The sequence below is a fragment of the Tyto alba genome, unplaced genomic scaffold (genome assembly GCF_018691265.1).
Source record: "Tyto alba isolate M040663 unplaced genomic scaffold, T.alba_DEE_v4.0 Super-Scaffold_20, whole genome shotgun sequence".
Classification (NCBI taxonomy): domain Eukaryota; kingdom Metazoa; phylum Chordata; class Aves; order Strigiformes; family Tytonidae; genus Tyto; species Tyto alba.
This window is the reverse complement of record NW_024881283.1, coordinates 6,618,199-6,637,403: the sequence shown is the minus strand read 5'-3', so window position 1 is coordinate 6,637,403 and position 19,205 is coordinate 6,618,199. Positions and strand designations below refer to the sequence as shown.

Genomic DNA, 19,205 nt, shown 5'->3' with positions numbered 1-19,205 from the left:
CCTCCTCTCTTGGCATCACAGCATCCTCTAAACCACCTCTTCTCCCCGAAACAGGCCTGGGATACTGCTCTATAAAAAGACGACACAGAAAGCATGGAAGGAACAGAGCAGGTCGCCACCGACCCCACTTGTGGGAAAGCAATTGAGATCCCTGGTCCTTTCAATTTTCTTCATCAAAGGCCCTGGCAGATGCACACTCGAGGTATGTCTGTACTCCACCACTTCTTCAGTAGCACCATAATACCAGAAAGCCCTACCACTATTTCAAGAATTTGGGTTGGATTTACAGTAACTATTTCCCAGGCCCGTTACTGCAGCGAAGGCGAGCTCAGGATGGAGAATGGGATTAAGGCTCTGCACTGCTTGCTCAACAAAATAATGCGGAAATTCACATTTTGGTTCTTCTGGGAGGGGACCCCCACCCCACTGTCTCACAGGCAGGGAGGAAAAAAAAAAAAGAAATAATAAAATTCTGCAGACTTTCAGATGGAAACCCAAATCTTACATCAATCAGAATCAGGCCTGAATCTGATAACCTTCTGTAGAAGCTCCTGTCAGCAAGCACACCCTGTGCAGTGAAGCCTGATCAGCAGCACCAGTAGCCTTCCCTCCTCAAGAAGAAAACACACGGTCTTTTTATTACACAGAGTTGCAAAAATACAAAGGAAGTAAATGTCACTGGGGTGGTTCTGTTCTGAGCAGTTATTTGCTTATTACCCAGAAGCCATTTCCACATGCCTTTTTTTTCAGTCCAGTGTTTATAAATACCTAAAATATTTAAATAAATGTTAATCTGTGGTAACTAAGGGCCCGATCTCACAAATATTTATCCTTGCACAGTGAGAATAAATACTCAAATACACAATTTTTTACTACAAATCCCCTTCGAAGCAAGAGTGCTGCTGAAAACAGTAATGCACCATAAGACAGGCTGGGAAAATAGTTGCATTTTGCTTTCCTAGATTTTCACACAGTAAAAGCGTCACTTTTGGTTTGCCTTCTGCACAATTTGAGCAGCATTACTTTAGAAACCATAGAAATGAGCAAGCCCAGAGCTGAGCCATCAGACGGTGGCCTTTTCTGGCTATTTTAACCCTCAGAAGTATGTTTGTCAGAGTGTGTTTTTGTTGGGTGCTGGCGTCTCACTCTGCACTGGACAGCGGGAACTTTGTACACACCACACGCAAACACAATTGCCATTCAATCCTTTTCCTGGTTCGTGACTCGTGCAGCACACGCAGCAATGTATTTTGCTCAGCTGAATGACCAAGGGCTAAGTATTACCATCAAACCTAGCAGAGACAAAACAGAAACCTTACATTTAAAGTTATTAAACATTTGAGTCCAGAAAGCCCACAGAGAGAAACTATCTGGAAGGATTAAAGCCGAGTCTTACACTTGTTGAAATCTTCCTTATTACAGTCTGTCAAAGGAAACTAACCTGATTTTGTGGAAACATTAATCCTAACAACCTTCTTTGTTCTTCTACCACCACAAAAAATACAAAAAACCAGGAGATGGATTTGCTGCTGTAACTGTATGCATATGAGGCAATCACTGAAGTTTTAACCCCTCCACCCACACTATGTGATTATCTAAGCTTTGTGAATGAAATCAACTTTTCCTAGACCAGCCCTGAAGAATGAGATATATTCAAAGCATGCTGAGAAACTGGGTTGGTAGTTATCATAAAGGTTGTATTCTTTTTAATGAATCACTGCTCACAAATACCTTCTGAGCTGTAACTTAAAAATACACCATTTCTGTTCGGTGTGTCACATTATTCACAGGGAAACCAGTTTTATACTCTGCTTAAAAGAACTTTACTATTAACTCATTACTTCAAACCCCAGCAGTGGTATCTCTAAAGCCAGGAGGGCTGCAGTTCCAGCCTCTACCCTTTTTCAGTAAGCCACTCACTTCACAACACATTTCAAATAGGACTTGTGCAAAATAAAGTAGCCAGAAACACACTGTATTTCCTTTTTTATCCCACAGCCTTAGCCTGCATCCCCCTATCCACCTCCCAGCATAGTTTTGTAAAGCCAGGGCTTGAAAGACTTGTTAGGAACGCAGACCCAACAGAAGCCAAAGTGAGAAATGGGGGATGAGCCCACAGACTGAGCTCAGGCAGTGGCATTGCACTGCTGCACCGCTGAATTTTTGCGGGGCTGGGTACAGGGGTGTGGGAACAGTGAAATGAAGCAGGGGTCTTGCTAACACCACTGTGCAGCAGCTTGGAAAAACCCCATCAGCTGCAGACACCTTGGAAACACTTTATCTTCACAGCTGTGAAGAGGAAGAAGTCTGACAGGCATGAGCCATCAGAAGGTAGAGGGTTTTTTTTAATAAAAAAATGGAATTTGGAGCATTTACTTTTTGAACTTGCTACCTGACAGATGAAAAATATCACATTTCTTTTTAAAAGCAGGGAATATATGCAGTTTAGGGAAAAGTTTACCTTCAGTTCACCTCTGGAAGTTTATCTTCTTACAACCCATACTTACAAAGTACAGCAAGGCTTCACCTTGTCTCAACTGGATTACACAGAGAGCTGGTAAACCTGCTCCTCACCCCAAACAGAACAAGGTTTTTAACCAAGCAGAAATGGATGCTTTGGAAGGCAGAAGTCCAGGATTTGATCCCCACCATCACCAACCCACCCGGGGACAATACTGACAACTGTAGCTTGACCAATGGTCAGCATTAGGTCGGTCTGTAAAGCTTGGGTCAAGCTCTCTCACTCAAACTTCATGTTTTCAAGTACAAACCTTACCAATAAAAAAAAAAAAAAAAAAATGGCAAAAATGCACTGAACTGGAGTGCCTGGCCTGCTCCACCCCACTTCCTGGATAAAGCTTGTCCTTGGCTGTAAATGCAACTGGATTTTCAAAGTCACTCTATCAACATGCTGTCTGTGTTTTCAGTGGGAAGATGTTAGCTTTGGTTTGTTTTTAACTAAGTTTTGGATTAAACTCTGTATTGGTTTCTATAACAAAAACCTACTCAAGGTCAATACAGAGCAAATCGGAATGAAAAGTGTCGCAACGCAGCATTTTAAATTCCTGCAGCATTTAGTAGCAACTGATTCTGCAGATGTTTAAAATGAGTGGAAAACATAACTATTCCCCTTCCTCATGTGACCAAGCATACAGACATTAGTACTTCCCATAAAGTAACATTTCACATCCATCAGCTTTGTCACAGGGAAGCACACACACACCCCCTGACAGCTTCTCACATATTTAGTTTCAACTTTTCCATCTCACAAGTCTTTGGGAAGGACACAGAAGCATGAGGGTTAGAGGGCTCCATCAGTTATGACCCTGTCTGCAGCAGGTGTACTTCATAGAAGTTTTTTTACCATTACCAATATTGTTTTATGCCCATCAACATCTGTAGAGCTGAAAGACTTAGACTTTCAGTGTTTTCTAGTGAAAACAGAACAGACTGCTTCTGGCATTAACATATCATGCAACCCTAGCAGTGGTCTGATCTATGTAGAGGTGCCCAATTCTGTTGTTGCTACTAATGAAAGAGTAATGCCAAATGTGAAACTTTTGGCAGGAAAAAAAAATAATCCTACCACAGAAAGGTCCTTAAGGTCAAATAATAGCTAACAGGGAAAAGCTGTGATCTCTTACCTTTCTCCAAAGGACATAGGTTATGTGTATCCCAGAGAAGTAACCCCCAACACAAACCTAAATGTTGGTAGGGTACAACCCCAAGAATATTCCCTAAAAAATTACTTCTTGTCTGGAAGAATTATGGTCTGAGGTCAGCAACAGGTCAGTGCGTTTGACCAAACTACCCAACCATATCCTGTTACACCCTTCAAAACTTCCTTTCAGAGAGCACCTAGGGATTTAATATTGGGGAAAACATTTCCCAAAGCATGCCACAGCACCCACAAAGTCTCACTCCAAGTAGTTTTACATTTTGTGTGCCCGCAGTTAACCATCAAGGGGCTTACACACATCCTTAAAGTGGACCCAGACATACTGAAGGGTGCACCCACTCGTGGGGCGGGGAGACAGCCAGGAGGGAGAAGTCACTTCCACAGCAAGGCTACATGAGCGCAATCACCAGAACTTGCACCAATAAGGACAGCCAGCTCACACCCAGGCAGACTTTGTACACATGGACACGGACACGTTTGCACAAGCACTGGATGTCAAACCCGAACAGCAAAGGCTGCAACCAGCCTGGCAAGGGAGGGACCCCCCTTCCCCAGCACGACGCCACTGCCTCTCCCTTTGAGGGGACTCTGGAGCACCCTCCCTTCTCCCCAGCTTCCCCAAGCCATTCCCCCCGCTAAGTTAGACCTCTGTAACGGCCCCAGGACAGCAGACACCAGCGAGGCCTCGGGGGAGCCCAGCAGACCGGCATTTCCTTAACCCAACACAGGGCTCTGTGCACCCCTCGGGGCAGGCCAGCCCCTCCCCTACACCCCGGCCCCTCGGGCCAGGGCATTCACCCCGCACTGAGCCATGGCCCCTAGGAGAGGCCGGGAAGTGTCAGCCCAGGGATGAAGCCATTTCCTTCTCCCCGTCCCCAGGTGGGGTCCAGGCCGGCCCCAGACCCCCCAGCCCGGGGGCACCAGGGCCCGCACCAGCCGGCGCTCACTATGTGGCAGGAAACAGTGCCCGGCTCAGCCCCGCAGCTCACTATTTGGCAAGGGCCTAAGCAGCCCACCTCGGCGCCTCCGCCTCTCTCCGCCGGGAAGAGGCGGCCTGGGAAGCCCGAGGAGTCGCCGCTCGCCCCTCTCGTACTCACCCCGCTCCGCAGCTGTCCCCTCCGGTCCCCTCAGCTCGTTACCACCAGGGCGGGCCAGCCCGGCCGTCCGCCATTCCACAGCTCCCCCTCCCTGCCCTGACTGAGCCCCGTCCCGCCTCCTCCCGGCCGCCGGTCCGCTGCGCCATTGGCTAGCCTGTCAAAGGTACCGCGGTGCTATTGGTCGCGTCTGCCTGTCTATCAAAGCCGCACTACGCCACTTGCGTACGAAACCGGAGCAGCAGAAAAACCCCACCCAAGCCGGCCGCGCAAAGAGAGTAAACAGAGAGGAACGTACCATTAGGAGAGATAGACGGGGGGCGGTTTGGGGAAAGATTCCAGGGGCAAGGGAGAGAACCGCGACACCACACACAGGCAAGACATTTTTAAAACACGTATCGGACACGCTGAGGGGTGGATCTCCATATTCTTCCAGGTGCCTTTGGAGGAAAGAGGTCTCTGTCCCTTCCGCCCCCTCCTCCAGAGAGCTCCCCTTTGGTGTTGCCTTTCGCCTCTATGGTCTCACGCCCTGCGAGGAAAGTTCCACCTGGGGGAGCGGGGGTGTCACTCCAGGGCGGAGGGGCGGGGGTCGAGCCGGGGGTGGGGGGGGGCAAGGCTGTGGGGCAGGGGGTGGGGTGGGGGTTAGGGGACAGGGCTGCGGGGGGCAGGGCAGGAGGAAGAAGGGGTGGAGGGATTGGGGGGGGGGGGGGGGCTTTGGGGAGCGGTTGGCGGGTGGGGTGGGGTGCAGTGGGGTGCAGGTGACAGGGACAGTGGTGGGCTGGCGGGCGGGACCGCCGCCTGGCAGCTTGCCTGTCCTGCCTCAAACCCAGCGGACCCCCATCCGCTTCCAGCCCCCGAACAAGGGCAGGGGGTCCCCAGCCCCCCCCATCCACCTCCAGGTCCCAAACCAGGGCGGGGGGGGGGGGGCGGTCCCCGATACCCGGAGCTCCAGCCACCCTCCTCGCTGGCCGTGCAGGGGCGATGGCCACTGGAAGCAGCCGGGTGACGCTGATTTTGGGTCCTGCCGGGGTTTCTCCCCACAGCCTGACGAGGTGGGGAGCGGAGTCAGGGCTCAAACGAACCCGATTTAACGAACGGGGCTGGCAGTGTGCGTGGGGGGGGGGGGGGGACACACACACACACAGGGTGGGTCCCGCTGAGTGGCCACCGCCGTGCATCCCGGCCCCACCAGCACATCGCGCTGTGGTCGTGGCAGATGGGGGTCACGCCAGGACCGAGCGCGCTGGAGCTCGGAAAAACCCCCACTCCCTGCCCGGCCTTGAGCTCGGGTGACCTCGGCAGCATCCTCCGGCTCAGCCCGGTCCTTGGCAGAGCGGGGGCGATGCTAATGGCTCCCTCAGAAACTGCGGGAGCAAAGACTTGATCAAAAATTACCAGCACGCGGCATGCCGCATTGCTGCCTGTGCACCTGGATATTAAATCTTTCCTCTCCTGCCTGATTATCAACATTAAGCGCTGGGTTTGTTTGTACCTACAGAAAGGGGAAGAGGGAGCAGGTGGGGGCAGGATGAAGGGCACCGGGCGCAGCCATCTATCTCTTCGGTGCTCAGAGTGGTTCGTGCTTTAAACCAAACTGCAGGGAGTAAATCACCAGCACTTCCCACCGGGGAGCAAACAAATCCATGTTGGCGCTGCCGGGAGCCGCCATGGCAGCCAGGGATGGCAGCCCTGCCACGGGCATCGCCGACGGGCAGAGCCTGCAGCCCCGGCTGGAGCAGCCCGGGGGTCTCTCTGGTGTGTGCCGTGCCTGCCCGTTCTGCCCACAGCTCCTACCCCGTGGCACAGCTCCCGGGGTCTCCCCACCGCCATCTCGTTTGGCTCCTCCTGGACAAGACGGGCGTACGCCCGTGTTGCGAGCAGCCATTTCTTGCGCGTTTTGCACCACTCCCCACCGTGCACGGCCGCCTTGGGGGCGATGCTCGGCACCTTCCAGTGCCCCCAGCAAACCCCCTGGCCCCCCATGAGGGTGCGAGGCGAGGGCTGAGGTGCTGCTGGAGGCCGCTTGGCTCCAGGTTTTCCAGGCTGCCAGCGAGCAGTTCCCTTGAAGAAGATCTGCTTCTATCTCAAGGTGTCACAGCCTCAAGGGAACCACCTAATCTGTATCTGCACTGCAACCTTTATCTCTCCCCGGCTGTGTGAGAGGCTCTGTTTATAGCTGCCAAATAATACCTGCTAAATTGCAGGATCCAACCTGCCCCCCCTCCCCATGGTACCCCCTGACACTTGTTTCTCTGCAAGAGGGATGCTCTCGCCTGCCAGGTGCCTGCCTGCGTTTTGCTGGAGGTAAATGATGCTCCCAGGGACAGGGAAGGGCAGCTGGGCAACTCCTGCCTGCCGGCTGGGCTCCAGCCATGTCCAAACCCCTGATAACCCCAGACAGACCCTGGCACAAATTGCTGTCCCCTCTGGCTTCATCCCAGCCCCGCTTCCCTCAGCCTGGGCTTTGCTTCTGCCAAAAACGAGGTGGGATCCAGCAGGTCCAGCGTCATCCTTCCTCTGCGTCACCTGGGGGATGGTGGAGCAGACATCCTGCACGGGAGGAAGGAGATGGCAGCTTATCATGGCCTGTGTGCTGCCCCAGCTTTGCGCAGGGCCATGGCCGTGTCCTCTCCGGGGGTCAGCGGCCAAGCAGCTCTCTTGAGGCACCCACCTTCCGTTGGGGAGCCTTGGGTGCCCCTTCCCTGGCCAACTGCTTCCCCAGTGTCTCACAAAATGGCCGAGGAGTGGCAGCATGGCATGAGGGCCGACATGAGGGCTCCAGCTGCATCCCTGCTCCCCACAGGAAGGCAGCCAGGGCTGTCAGCACTGGAGCTGCGAGGATGCTCTCGAAACATACACCCAGCAGCGTGCTCCAGGCTTCTCCTGCATCCCTGATTCCCATGGACCACGATACCCTGGCACCAATCTGGGCTGCAGCCGCAAGCTGGGGAGCCTGTGTGCATGGGGTGCACAGGGTGCGTGGGGCACCTGGATGAGCCCCAGGGGTGTGGGGGGCATGTGGGATGCTCAGGGTGTGTGGGGTAGCCAAGGTGCATGGGATGCACGGTGCACACAAGATGCAATGGGGCACGTGGGGTGGACAGGGTGCACAGGGTGCTCGGGATGCAGAGGACACACGGGGTGCCCGGTTACGTGGGATGCACGGGGTACCCAGGGTGCACAGGACACACGAGGTGCCCGGGATGAGTGGGGTACCCAGGTCACGTGGGCTGCCTGGGATGCAGTGGGGCACACGGGACGGATGGGGTGCGCAGGGTGCCCGGGATCCAAGTGCACCTGGGGTGCCCAGGGCACCCACTGCCCGCCGGGTCCCCGAGCCAGCGTGGCGGCGGGCAGTTGCTGCGCCGCTGACATTTACTAATCAGCTCTAACCTCAGCTGCACACCCGCTCCGTCTCGCTTGCTGTCTTGTCTCCATGGAGACTCTGCAACCTTTGCTCACTCGTTAATGGTATCTCAGCAAACGAAACTCCAACGCCACCCAGCCTTCCCCTCCCGGCCCCGGGAGAAATCCTCGCCTCTCACCTCCATCCCCGTCCCCTCCTGCCGATGGGGATAAAAGGGACGAGTTCTTGTTAACGAAGGACCCAGCCATGCTGGGCCGAGCCGGGGGCAAGTTCTGACGGTGGCGCGGGGAGGAGGGAGAGCCGCCATCCTCCTCGCCACCAAAAAAACAAGGCCGGGGGATTTTATTGCTGCGGCAGCAAGGACAGGCTCTGGTCATGCGGGATGCCGGCCAGCAGCCCCTTCCTGGATGATTTATTGAACCACAAGGCTCGGCACAAGCCATTTGTGCCCGGGGTTGCGTGTGCCCCCCATCCCAAACCCACCCCTGCCCAGCGACCAGCACCCACCGAAGCCACCAGCACCCAAAAATCATCCAAAGGCAACAGCAGCTGCCGGGAGCATGCTCTGTCCCCAGTGTCCTGCTCTCACCGATTCTGTTTTCAAATTAACATGGGAAAGATGCCCATTACCTGCTTCCAGATAATGACTATGATTAGGCAGAGCTCTGCTGCCAGCCGAGATCTGAAGGATTTCTGTGCACTCCAGCAGCGCTTGCCGGTGCAAAAACAAGAGCAATAAAGTGTAAATAAAAGACTAAAGAAAATAGCGTGGTCCATCAGCGGAAAGGGTGTGCGGAAGCAGCTCTAATGACGGGCTTTCTGTGGTGGTGGTGGTGGCTTCAGCCTTGCTACAGGCAAGGCAAAATTGGAGAGGGGCTGCCCCGTGGCTGCACCCCACGTTTGAACCTGGCTCGGCCTCTGCTTGCTGGGAACTGGGGGTTTTTGAAAGAAAAATTCAAGATGTGCACTTGTAAGCTGCAGTGTAATGAGTGAGGCTGTCCTTGGGGGACTCCTGGACCAGCAGATAGAGCCAGGGGTTTTAGGAGGAGGAAAAAAAAATAGCCTGATCTCCTGAGATGGCTGCTCTGGCTCCCAGTGTGGTCCCACACCTCCTCTGCCCCATGGTGTGACTGCCCCACCCTGGCATCCGTGGGGCTGGTGGGGAGCAGGGCAGAGGTGGCCCCTCTGTGCCAGGTGTCCCAGGGCATCTCCATCCCCATCCCACCGGAGCCCACCAGGCAGGGGGTGCTCACAGCCCCACGGGGCTTGGGATGGGCACAGGACCCACGGTACCCATGGGCACCAAGCAGCTGCCCCATGCAGCGTAGCCCTGATGGGCACCCGAGGGGATAGGATGGGGCACACGACCCCTCTGCAAGTGGGGAACCCCAAAACTGATATTCACAGGTACCTGGCTCAGCTGGACCCTCCTCATCCTCCTCATCCCCTGCCAGCCCTTACCGGGGGCAGGCACGGGGCTGGCAGAGCCCACGCTGATTTACAGGGTCTCCCCTGCATCCCCCGCATGCCAACATGCCCCGAAGCACCCTGATGCAGCCCATCCTCTACCCCCTGCACAGCCAGGGATGCCCCACAGCTCGTTGCCTCATGACTTGTCACCCCATGACATGTCACCCCATGGCATGTCGCCCCACTGAGCCACCCATCTTCCCCAACAGCCCCGGCTGGGGTGGCCCCCCCTGAATCAGAGCCAGGCAGGTCTGAGCTGGCAGCGGCATCACTCACCGCCTGCCACGCAGCAGCTGCAGGAGGAGGGCAAAGGAGGCAGACAAGGGGGAGGAAGGGCGGCTGACACATCCCAGTGTCATGGCAGGGAGCAATTCACCCCGGTGGGGGCCCTGGGGCTGCCTGAGCATCGGTCTTGGCTTCTCCTGGGACTCCGTTTCTCACCCTGCGGCTCAGAACTGGGAGCTGGTTACCTGGAGGGGTGCAAGAGGGGGAGACCACCGCCAAGGTTGTCCCCATCCTCTGGGGTGCCGCTGGGGGCACTTGCCCTCATCCCGATGCCAGCAGAGGCACAAACCCCCTGTCTGTGCTGCCAAGCTGAGCTCCTGCTCCCCCCAAACCTGCCAAGATCCCCCTCACCGTGCCCAGGGGAGATGGAAAATCATAGCCACAGCCATGAGTTCACCCTCGCCATCAGCCTTCAAGGCGGCTCTCACCATCCCCAGGGCAGACTATCACTCCCAGTTTGCCCTGCCCTGAGCCACGGGGCCAGTCCCTCTCAGGGCTGGGGTGCCACCAAGCCTGGCTGAGGGTGACAGTCCCCACGGTCCCCGGGGAGAGGCTGGAAGAGGAACCGCCATTTCCTCTGCCGACTGCTTTGGGCAGCAACCATCGCCTCCAAAATCTGGTCCCACATGTGGCTCGCAGGCGAGATGGCTCCCTGGGGACGCAGTGGCCCCGTGTCACCCCGCTGGGCTCCCGCTGCTGGTGGGACGGGCACAATTCAGCCCCCCCAGACCCCCATCCCGGGCAGGGGCAGCTGCAGCCCCAGTGCCCAGAGGAGCCGTCCCAGCCCGGCCGGGTAGAGGGAGGGAGCTAATCTCTGCTCTGATTAGGCAGAGTTCCCAGCAATAGAGGTTTCTTCTTTTTTTCTCCCCCCTCAGTGATAACAAATAATAATATAATCCCCTTAATCCCTCCCCGAGGAACCGGCGTGCACACCCGGCCGGGAAGCACCGCGCTTCTGCCGCCACTGATAACTCACACTGCCGGGGCCCCCGGAAAAACAAACACTTCGGCTCACGCTTTGCCCCCCAAAACCCTGCGTGCTGCTCCTTGGTTCCCCACCCAGCACCCCCAGGATCCCCCCCCCCCCTCCACACACACACACACACAGCCCCACTGCCAGCCTGGGGGGAACCAGCACTGCTCCCAGCTCCTTCCCGCAGGACACGGCTGGGCGAAGCCATCACAACCCCACAGAGTCCCCAGCCGGGGGGGGGACCCAGCTCCCCTCTCCCCAGGGGGATCCTGGGTGGGACCCCCCGGCGACTTTGCTCTCCCAGGATCCTGCTCCCTTTGTAGCAGGGACAGGGTGAAGGCCCTGGAGGCTGAGCCCCGTGGGTGCCCTCCCCTCGCACCCTTCTTGTCCCCAAGGGGGCTGGGGGGGATCTCCTGGGGCGTCTGGGGCCCCCCTGACACACCCCAGCTGTGCCCCAATGCTTTAATTTAGGAGTGTTGGTGCAGAGAGCATCACCTCTCCCCCCAGAGGAGGCCCCGCCGATGGCCACACAGGACCCAGGGGTGCTGGCGTGGATCCTGCACACACACCCCCCCATCACTGGGTGCCAGGAAGGAACCCAGGCATCTGGCTACCAAATCCTCCTCCCTTCATGGGGGCACATAGCCCACACCCCCAGTGCCGGCTCCCCCCCCACCATCATCAGCCAGCAAATATTAATAACAACCCCTGCAATAGCCCTTGCTTTTATTCCCTCACTTTCCTGGCCCCTGCTCTGCTGATCTCAGCTCCTCCGGCTCCAAAACGCCTTTTAAAATTACTGGAGAGTGGAGACCTCTGCAAACACTCTGCCCCCGGCTGCCCCTGCCTCCCCCTCCGCACCAGCACCCGCACCGGGGACGGCAGCACCCATGTGCCATGCAGGTAGCTGGGTGCCATCCGCCCCGGATATTTAAAAGGCGCCAGGCTGGGCTTGATTAAAACCAAGTAAAAGCCAGAGCCAGGGCAGAGAGGGGGATTAGATCGCTCGGGGGAATGTTAATGGACTCCAGAGCTTTCTGCCCGGCCGATGGCTGGGCTGCATCCAGCCCGGGGTAGCTGGGGACGGGCAGACACAGCCCTGCGGCGGGTGCAGTGAGTGCGCCAGGGCTCAGCTGGACCCTGGAGCAAGGGAGCGCACGGGGAGCCCGAGCTGCTGCTGGTGGAGCGGAAGGAGGATGGAAGGGGGGGGACACGAGGTGGGGGTGGAAATATCTTCCAAGGGCCTGGCCCTTCCTCTGGGAAAAGCAGGGGTGGTCTGGTCCTCCAGCTGGGCTCCGCGCCGCCCCCGCTGCCGGCACAGAGGCCATTCCTGCGGCGGGGACGCGGCACGGCACGGGCTGCCCGTGGCGCGACGGCGCTGGGGAGACATCGCCATCACCCCGCACCCCCTCCCTGGCTGTCCCACAGTGTTGGGGGACAAGGACAGCGTGGGGTGACACCAGCCATGGGGGGGGGAAGGGGGGGGGCCGCGGTTCCACAGGGCTAAAGCGGCTGATTGCCAGGGCGCTGCTGGCGGGAAGGGCTGGTGCGGCAGTCGGGGTGCCAGCGTTGGGGCAAGGGGTGCCAGCGGCCCCCCGGCACGAGATGCTCCCCACCCCGGGGCTGCCAGATGCACTGGATTGCAGGTCTGACGTGGGAAATCGCCTCCCTTCCTCGTTAGCTTGTGATTAGCATGTCAAGTGGTTGAAGTTGGTGGGTATAAAGGATGCGAGCTAAGAATAATGGCTTCAATTTTCTTCACGGCACAGCCATTAATTTGAAGGAGAAGGGGGTGTCCAAACCTCCCAGGCAGCTCCAGGCGGCTCCACTGGCCCCGGCCCTGGGGGGTGAAGGTGGGGTCTCGTTGCTGCCCCCCCGGGACCAGAGCCCAGCACTGGGGGTGGGCGACAGGGCCCTCAGCCCGCTCTGGGTGCTGGCACTGGGGTGAACTGGGCACGGGCACCCCGTGTGCTTCGCCACGCCGGGGCGATGGTGCAGCCGGGGCTGGGTGTGCAACCCCTCTGCCCCTCGCCTTCCCGGGAGGGGGGCATTTCCCCAGCCGTGCCCCCCCCCCTCCTTGCCCCAAGTCCGTTCCCATGCCATGGGCAGGGGGAGGAGGGCAAATTCCTGCCTTGTTTCCAAGGGGATGGAAAAAAAGTCGAGATGGCGGCAAAGCAGCCTTCCCCCCCTGGCACGGGCCGGATCCCAGCAGCAGCGCAACGAGCCTCCTTACAGCCATGCTCCCCGTGGCACACGTGGGCAAAACTCCGGCACAGCGTGGCACAACGGCTCCGGGGACAGCCCCGGACCCCTCTGCCCGTACCGGGGACACGGAGCATCCCTCATCCCACTGTCCTGCAGCATCCCCGGGGCTCCGAGCACCGCTGGCTGCTCTGGCATCGTTAGCACCATGAGAGGCCAGAAACCTCCTCCCAGCAGAGCTGCTTAATTAAAATAATCACTTCCATCCTGAGGAGGTGGCGTGGCCAAGCAGGTACAGCCAGGCACCCAGGGGACCGGGCTTTCCTCTCCCGGTTCACCCCACATCACTCTGGGCACTGCGCGGCACCGCTGGGCTCACCCCGGGTGTCCCCACAAGCAGCTCCCAGAAACCTTCGATAAGCACATGCCACACAAAAGAAATAGCAAAAACAACCATTCCCTCACCAAATTTTGAAGTCTTCTCTCCTTTTTCCCGCCCCCCCCCCCCCGCCTTCTCCTTTGCTGGCAAAACCCAGGCGAGAGCCGGGCACAGCGGCGATGCTGGGCTGTGCTGATAAACCCCCAGCAATCAACCCAATCACGAGGCTTTTCAGCCTCAGAAATGGCACACGCTGCTTGATAGATTTAATTGAGTCTTAAAAAAAAAATAAAAAAAAAATAAAAAAAAATAAAATCAAGCTGTGCTCCAAGCAGCCAGCTTTGCCCAGGGAGGCTACAGCCGTGCCAGGCGATGCCTCCCGGGGGGATTTATCTCCCGGGGAGATTTGCCTCCCACTCGCCCCGGTGCCGCTGTCGGTGGTCTCAAGCTCGTTTGCGCCCGCCTTACCCGGGTGTTAATCAGGCCGCAACTGATTTTGTCCTCTTTTGGTGCTGCTTTTTGTGACCTGAAATGAAAGAGAGGGAAAACGGAGGGAAAAGAGCCAATGCGGAACGGGAAAAGAGCAACCCCCCCAAAAAAAAAACCCCCAAGGAGTGGCCCTGCAGGAGCCGGCCGGGGGGTCCAACATCTGCAGGATGCAGGGGAGGCCGCACTCCCCCCACCCTGCTCCTGTGCCTCAGTTTCCCCATCGAGCGCTGTCACGGCCAGGGGTGTTTGGTACCCACTGGAGTGAGAGCTCAGCACCGGGGTGCCCCCCCCCCCCACCCCGTGGGGTCCCCTTTCGCCCCAGCCGTGGCACTCGGCCTGCACCGTGTGTGAGGACCGCGGGAAGGGGGGCTCCGTCCTCCATCCCCTCCCCACCAGTGCTGCGGCCACCCTGGGAAGGGGGGTGCCAGGGTGGGGGGGACCCACTGGCTTGAGGCGGGGGGGGGGGGATATGTTCCTGGATGAGGCCAATGGGTGCCCAGCAGGGACAAGGCTGGGTGAAGCTCCAGTGTGGGGCATGAGGGGTGCAAGCACCCCATCCCCCCCCCCCCCCCCCAAAACTGCTCAGCACCCCGGTGCTTGCGGCGAGCGTGGCCACTCCCCAGGCACCCCGTGGGACCCCGTGGGGGGGGGGGGGCAACAGAGCCCCCATCCCATCACCTCCACCCGCAGCACCTCCCCCAGGGAAGAAATACTTACACCGCCCCCCCCCCTCCTTTCCCAGTTTGGCCACCGCAGAGCTGTGGTTGCACCGAGGGACCCGTGCCCTTCCAGTGGGGACACCCCATGCACACCCCCACCCAGATTTGGGGAGGGTCCGTGATCCACCAGCACCCAGACACACTCCCCGCCCCCCCCCCCCGCAACGCTCAACAGCACTTGCAAGGCCCCGGGGGTGGGGAGGGATGGAAATACAGCCCCCTCCAAATGCCCAACCACCTTCACCTGGGGCGCAGGGATCTGGCGGCCCCCCCTTCTCCCTCCTGGCACCCCCAGACTGCGAGGGGGGGTGCGGTGGGGTGGGGGGGGATGTCCCATAAGTCCATCTCCGTCCCCAGCTGGGTGCTCAGGGTGCACCCTGTCACGAGGGGTTTGGGGGGGGGGGGGGGCTGCATTGGTGCCACCCAGCTGCCTGTCCCAGCAGCGGGGGGGTTGGGGGGTGTGTGTGGGGGGGTCGGAACACACACACGGCTTTGCTGGTTCCCCCAGCCCAGCAAGGAGGGGGTCCCCTAACATTCCCCCCCCCCCGCTTTCCCCTCACAACACCGACATCTTCCCAGGCTGCGGCGCTGGCAGCCCCGCTCCCCCCGCTCCCCCCCCCCCCCCCCCCCCCAGCCATCAGTATGCACCGTGTGCTCTTCTCCATAGCAACCTCCTGCCTCCCCCCCCCGGCCCCCCCCGCGCTGCACAAGCACTTCACTGCAGCAGCCCTGACCCCGCCGGGATCGCTAACCTCTCCCACCCACAGGTAGCTGGTGCGTGTGGCACCCCCCCGGACCCCCCCTCCTCCTCCTCGCCCAGAGGATGCTACAGCCTTCATCTTCCCAGTCCTGGAAGTTGGTGAATTTTTTTTTTTATTTTGATTTTTTTTTTTTTTGGTGGCTTATTTTTCTCCCTTTTGCTCCTTTATGGTGTTGGCGCTTTTCCCCATCCATCACCGCGAAGCTGCCTGCAGCCCTGTGTGTGTCCCCCCCCCCCCCCCGCCCATGGGTGCCAGGGAGGGGTGGGCACCCATTCTTCCCCACGAAGGAAATAGCCCCCCCAGCAATAACTCGTGGCAGTGGCCACCCTGGCAATGTCCCCCACAGTCCCCACCGGCCCCCATCCCGGGGGGGAGCAGCAGCGGGCCCCCCCCCCCCCCCAATGCCATACCGCACCCTGATTGGCACCAAAATTCAGCTTTCTCGCTGCGATTCCCACCTTAGGCCGGATCCTGGCATCCCCCCCCCAAATCCAGGGGGGGGTCAGCCTCCCTCCAGCCCCCCCTCCCCCCCGGGCACAGCCAGGCCGTGCCACCCCCAAAGAGAAGCAAGAAAGCAGCGGGCATGGCTCAATATATAGGTTTCTTTTTAATATAAAAAAAGTGCCTATTAAAAATTCCTTCCTAAATAACACAAAAAGACCAGTTGAGGGGAAGAGCGGGGGCCGGGGGGGCCGGGGGGGTTCGCTGGGGGGGGCCGCTCCGGCCAGGGCAGCACAAGCACTGTGCAGGTCAGCTGGGGAGGGGCAGCACAGGAGGGGTGGGGAAGGGGGGGCTATTTTGACCAGGTGGGGGGTTATTTTCCCTTTTTTTTTTTTTTTTGGCATTTTGCCTTTTTTTTTTTTTTTTTCAGGGTGGGTTTTTCTTCCTTTTTTTTTTTTTTTTCTTTTTTTTTTTTTTTTTTCACAATCCACAAAACTGTACAGAAGTTGCCAAACCCTAGGGGGGTGACACACAGGGGACTGGGGGGGGGGAGGAGAGGAGCCCAAAGCCCCCCCTGGCACCCACGCACGCACCCACACCCTGAGCTCATCGCTGCTGCCGCACTGGGGGCCATAGGAAAGCCAGTGGCCCCCCCTTTGCCCAGCCCGCGCCCCGGCCCCCCCCGCTTCCCCCTCCCCACCAAGAGGGTGTGTGATTGATTTTTCTCTTTCTTTCTTTTTTTTTTTTTTTAATTTTTTTTGTGTGTTTTTTTTTTAAACTCCTTTTTTTTTTATACAAATTTGGATCTTTGGGTGTGTACTGCCAAAAAAAACCCGCCTCGTTCTTCTTAATAATAATAAAAATAAAACTCAAATCATCATCATCGTCATTAAAAAAAGGCAACGGAAACCCAAGGAACCCATGCGGAAGTTGCACACCACAAAACCACAGCAGATGTACAGAATGCAATATACAAGACACGATTTATAATAAAACATTATATACAATAAATAGGTTATTGTTACTTTTTTTTTTCTTTTCTTTTTTTGTCGATCGATCTGTAAATAAATTTTTCTCAGTGCATACTGGTGGGTTTTTGCTCTTCTCTCCTGCATATTCGCCTCTCGGTCGCTTTAGGTCTCTGTTCTCCGTCACTTTTTGAGTCTCCCTCTGGTGCGTGGCTCTCTCTTCTTTTTTTTTTTTCCGTGAATTTTCAGCTTTTTAAAATTTTTTTTTCCCCTTAAACTTTTTTTTTTTTTTTTTTTTTTTTTACTTCTTTTCTTCAAAAGTATTTACAATTGCTGGTTTTGTGCAGAAAATGAAAATTAATAAAATAAAAAATAAAAATTAAAGAGTCCCTCTGCTTCTGGCCGGGAGGAGAGAGAACGCGGCGCCGGCGCCACGGCCAAGGCGGGGGCCGGCGGGCGAAGCGGGGGGCGACGGGGCTGGGGTACCCCGCCGGCGGCAGCCCCCTCCTCTCCTCTCTGCTCCGGTGGCCGGGACGGGTGGGGGGCGCGGGGCCGAGGGTGCTGTGGCTGGCGGGCAGGCTGGGGGCGGAGAGGTGAGAGAGGGGTGAGTGTCCCACCGCCGCGGCCCCTCGCCCCGGCTGGGGGTGCCGGGTGGGAAGCTGGGGCTCAGCACCGAGCCGGGACACCCACTCGGTGGGGCTTGTGGCAACCGGGGGGGCTGGGAGCCCTCCCTGCCCCCCTGCTCCTGCAGGGGAGGGATGGAGACCCGCCCCCGCCCCGCAGTGCCCGGGGTCCTGCCCACCCCCCCATCGGGCACCCACATACCCAGGGGTTTGGGGTCCTGCCCACCCATCTGGCACCCAAGGGTCTGGCACCCACATGCCCAGGGGTCTGGGGTCCTGCTCACCCCCCAACCAGCACCCACATACACACAGGAATTTGGGGTCCTGCTCATCCCCCCCCCCCCCATTTGGTACCTACACACTCAAGGATCTGGGGTCCTGCCCACCCGTCTGGCACCCAGGGGTCTGGCACCCACATACCCAGGGGCTTGGGGTCCTGCTCACCCCCCATCTGGCACCCACATACTCGAGGATCTGGGGTCCTGCTCACCTGTCTGACACCCAGGGGTCTGGCACCCACGTACCCAGGGGTCCAGGGTTTGGCTCACCCCCCCATCCAGCACCCAAATACCCAGGGGTCTGGGGCACCCCACACCTCCCCAGCTCTGAAAAACCCAGGGTCCAGCACCCAGCGCCCCACCACCCTGGGGGTCCACTACCCCACACCCTGGGCTCCGGCACATGGCACACTCTGGGCTCCGGCACCCCAGCACCCTGGGGACCAGCACCCCAGCACCCTGAGCTCTGGCACCCACAGACTTTGGAGCAGACGGGGTCCCCAGTTTGATGCTTGGCCATGGGGCAACACCCGGGGCAAGTGCTTGCAGCCTAAACGGGGCTTGGGGCACCCAGTGGGTGAACCTCTCTGGGTGCATTCAAGATAGAAACCCCACTGGAAAGCACAGAACACCCAGTGTACCCCCTCTATTTCCCCACCCCTCCCACACACCCTGCCCCAGCTCCCAGCCCCCAGGGGACGGGCACTGGGCAGCGAGGGGGCTTGGGTGGCACTTACCGGGTGACGGTGGCGTCTCCGAGCCAGAGCCTGGTGGGGGTTCAGCTCTCCCAAACACCCCTCGGCATCCATCCGGCAAGAAAAACACCCCCGGCAAGCGAGCGGATGGGGAAGGAAAAGAAAAAACAAAACAAAAAAACAAAAAAACAAAAAAAAAAAACCAAAACAAAACCAAAAAAACAAAAACCCAAAAAAACAACCCCCAACCAGACCCCCCCTTGGAGCGGCCGAGGGGGCTGCCCTCGCCCCCCGGCCGGGCCGTGGGCAGGGGGCACCCAGCCACGGACCCCCAGGCCCCGCGGCCGCCTCCTGCCCAGCCTGCCTGCCCTCCCTGCCCTGGGCTCGGCGGGGGCCGGCAGCGTCCGTCCGTCCGTCCGTCCGTCCGTCCGTCCGTCTGTCCGATTGTCCTGCTGCGGGGCGGGAGGTGGGGGCGGCAGTCCGGAAAGCAGAGCCAGGCGGTTGGCAGGCGGAGCAGGTTTGAGTGCGGAGGGGGGAAAAAATGGGGGTTTTCTCTCTTCGTCCGTTATTATTTTTTTTTTCCTTTCGTTTCGCTTATTTTTTTAACTTTTTTTTTTCTTTTTTTCCTTTTTTTTTTTTTTTTTTTTTTTTTTTTTTTTTAGAAAACAAACAAACGGTTCCAATCCCAGTTAAATACAGAACTTGAAAAGTGTTCCAGAAAAAAGTGCTGGCTAAATTACCTCTGAAAGAGAAACACAACACGGAAGGGGGGGACACGATGA

At 58.0% G+C, this 19,205-nt stretch overlaps 2 protein-coding genes across 6 annotated transcripts in view; both read right to left on the bottom strand.

Annotated features, from left to right (window-relative positions):
• Positions 1–4,880, bottom strand: part of WASF2 (WASP family member 2) — a 33,346-nt gene extending 28,466 nt beyond the window's left edge. The window contains exon 1 of the mRNA XM_032991344.2: positions 4,777–4,880. The gene's annotated coding sequence lies outside the window, so the exon portion shown is untranslated. The remainder of the gene's footprint in view (positions 1–4,776) is intronic.
• A 12,416-nt stretch (positions 4,881–17,296) lies between these two features.
• AHDC1 (AT-hook DNA binding motif containing 1) overlaps positions 17,297–19,205 on the bottom strand; it is a 53,745-nt gene continuing 51,836 nt past the window's right edge. For all 5 annotated transcript variants that reach the window (XM_042793559.1, XM_042793560.1, XM_042793556.1 and 2 more), the window contains 2 exons: positions 18,466–19,165; positions 17,297–17,406 (listed from right to left, as the gene is read on the bottom strand). The gene's annotated coding sequence lies outside the window, so the exon portion shown is untranslated. The remainder of the gene's footprint in view (positions 17,407–18,465; positions 19,166–19,205) is intronic.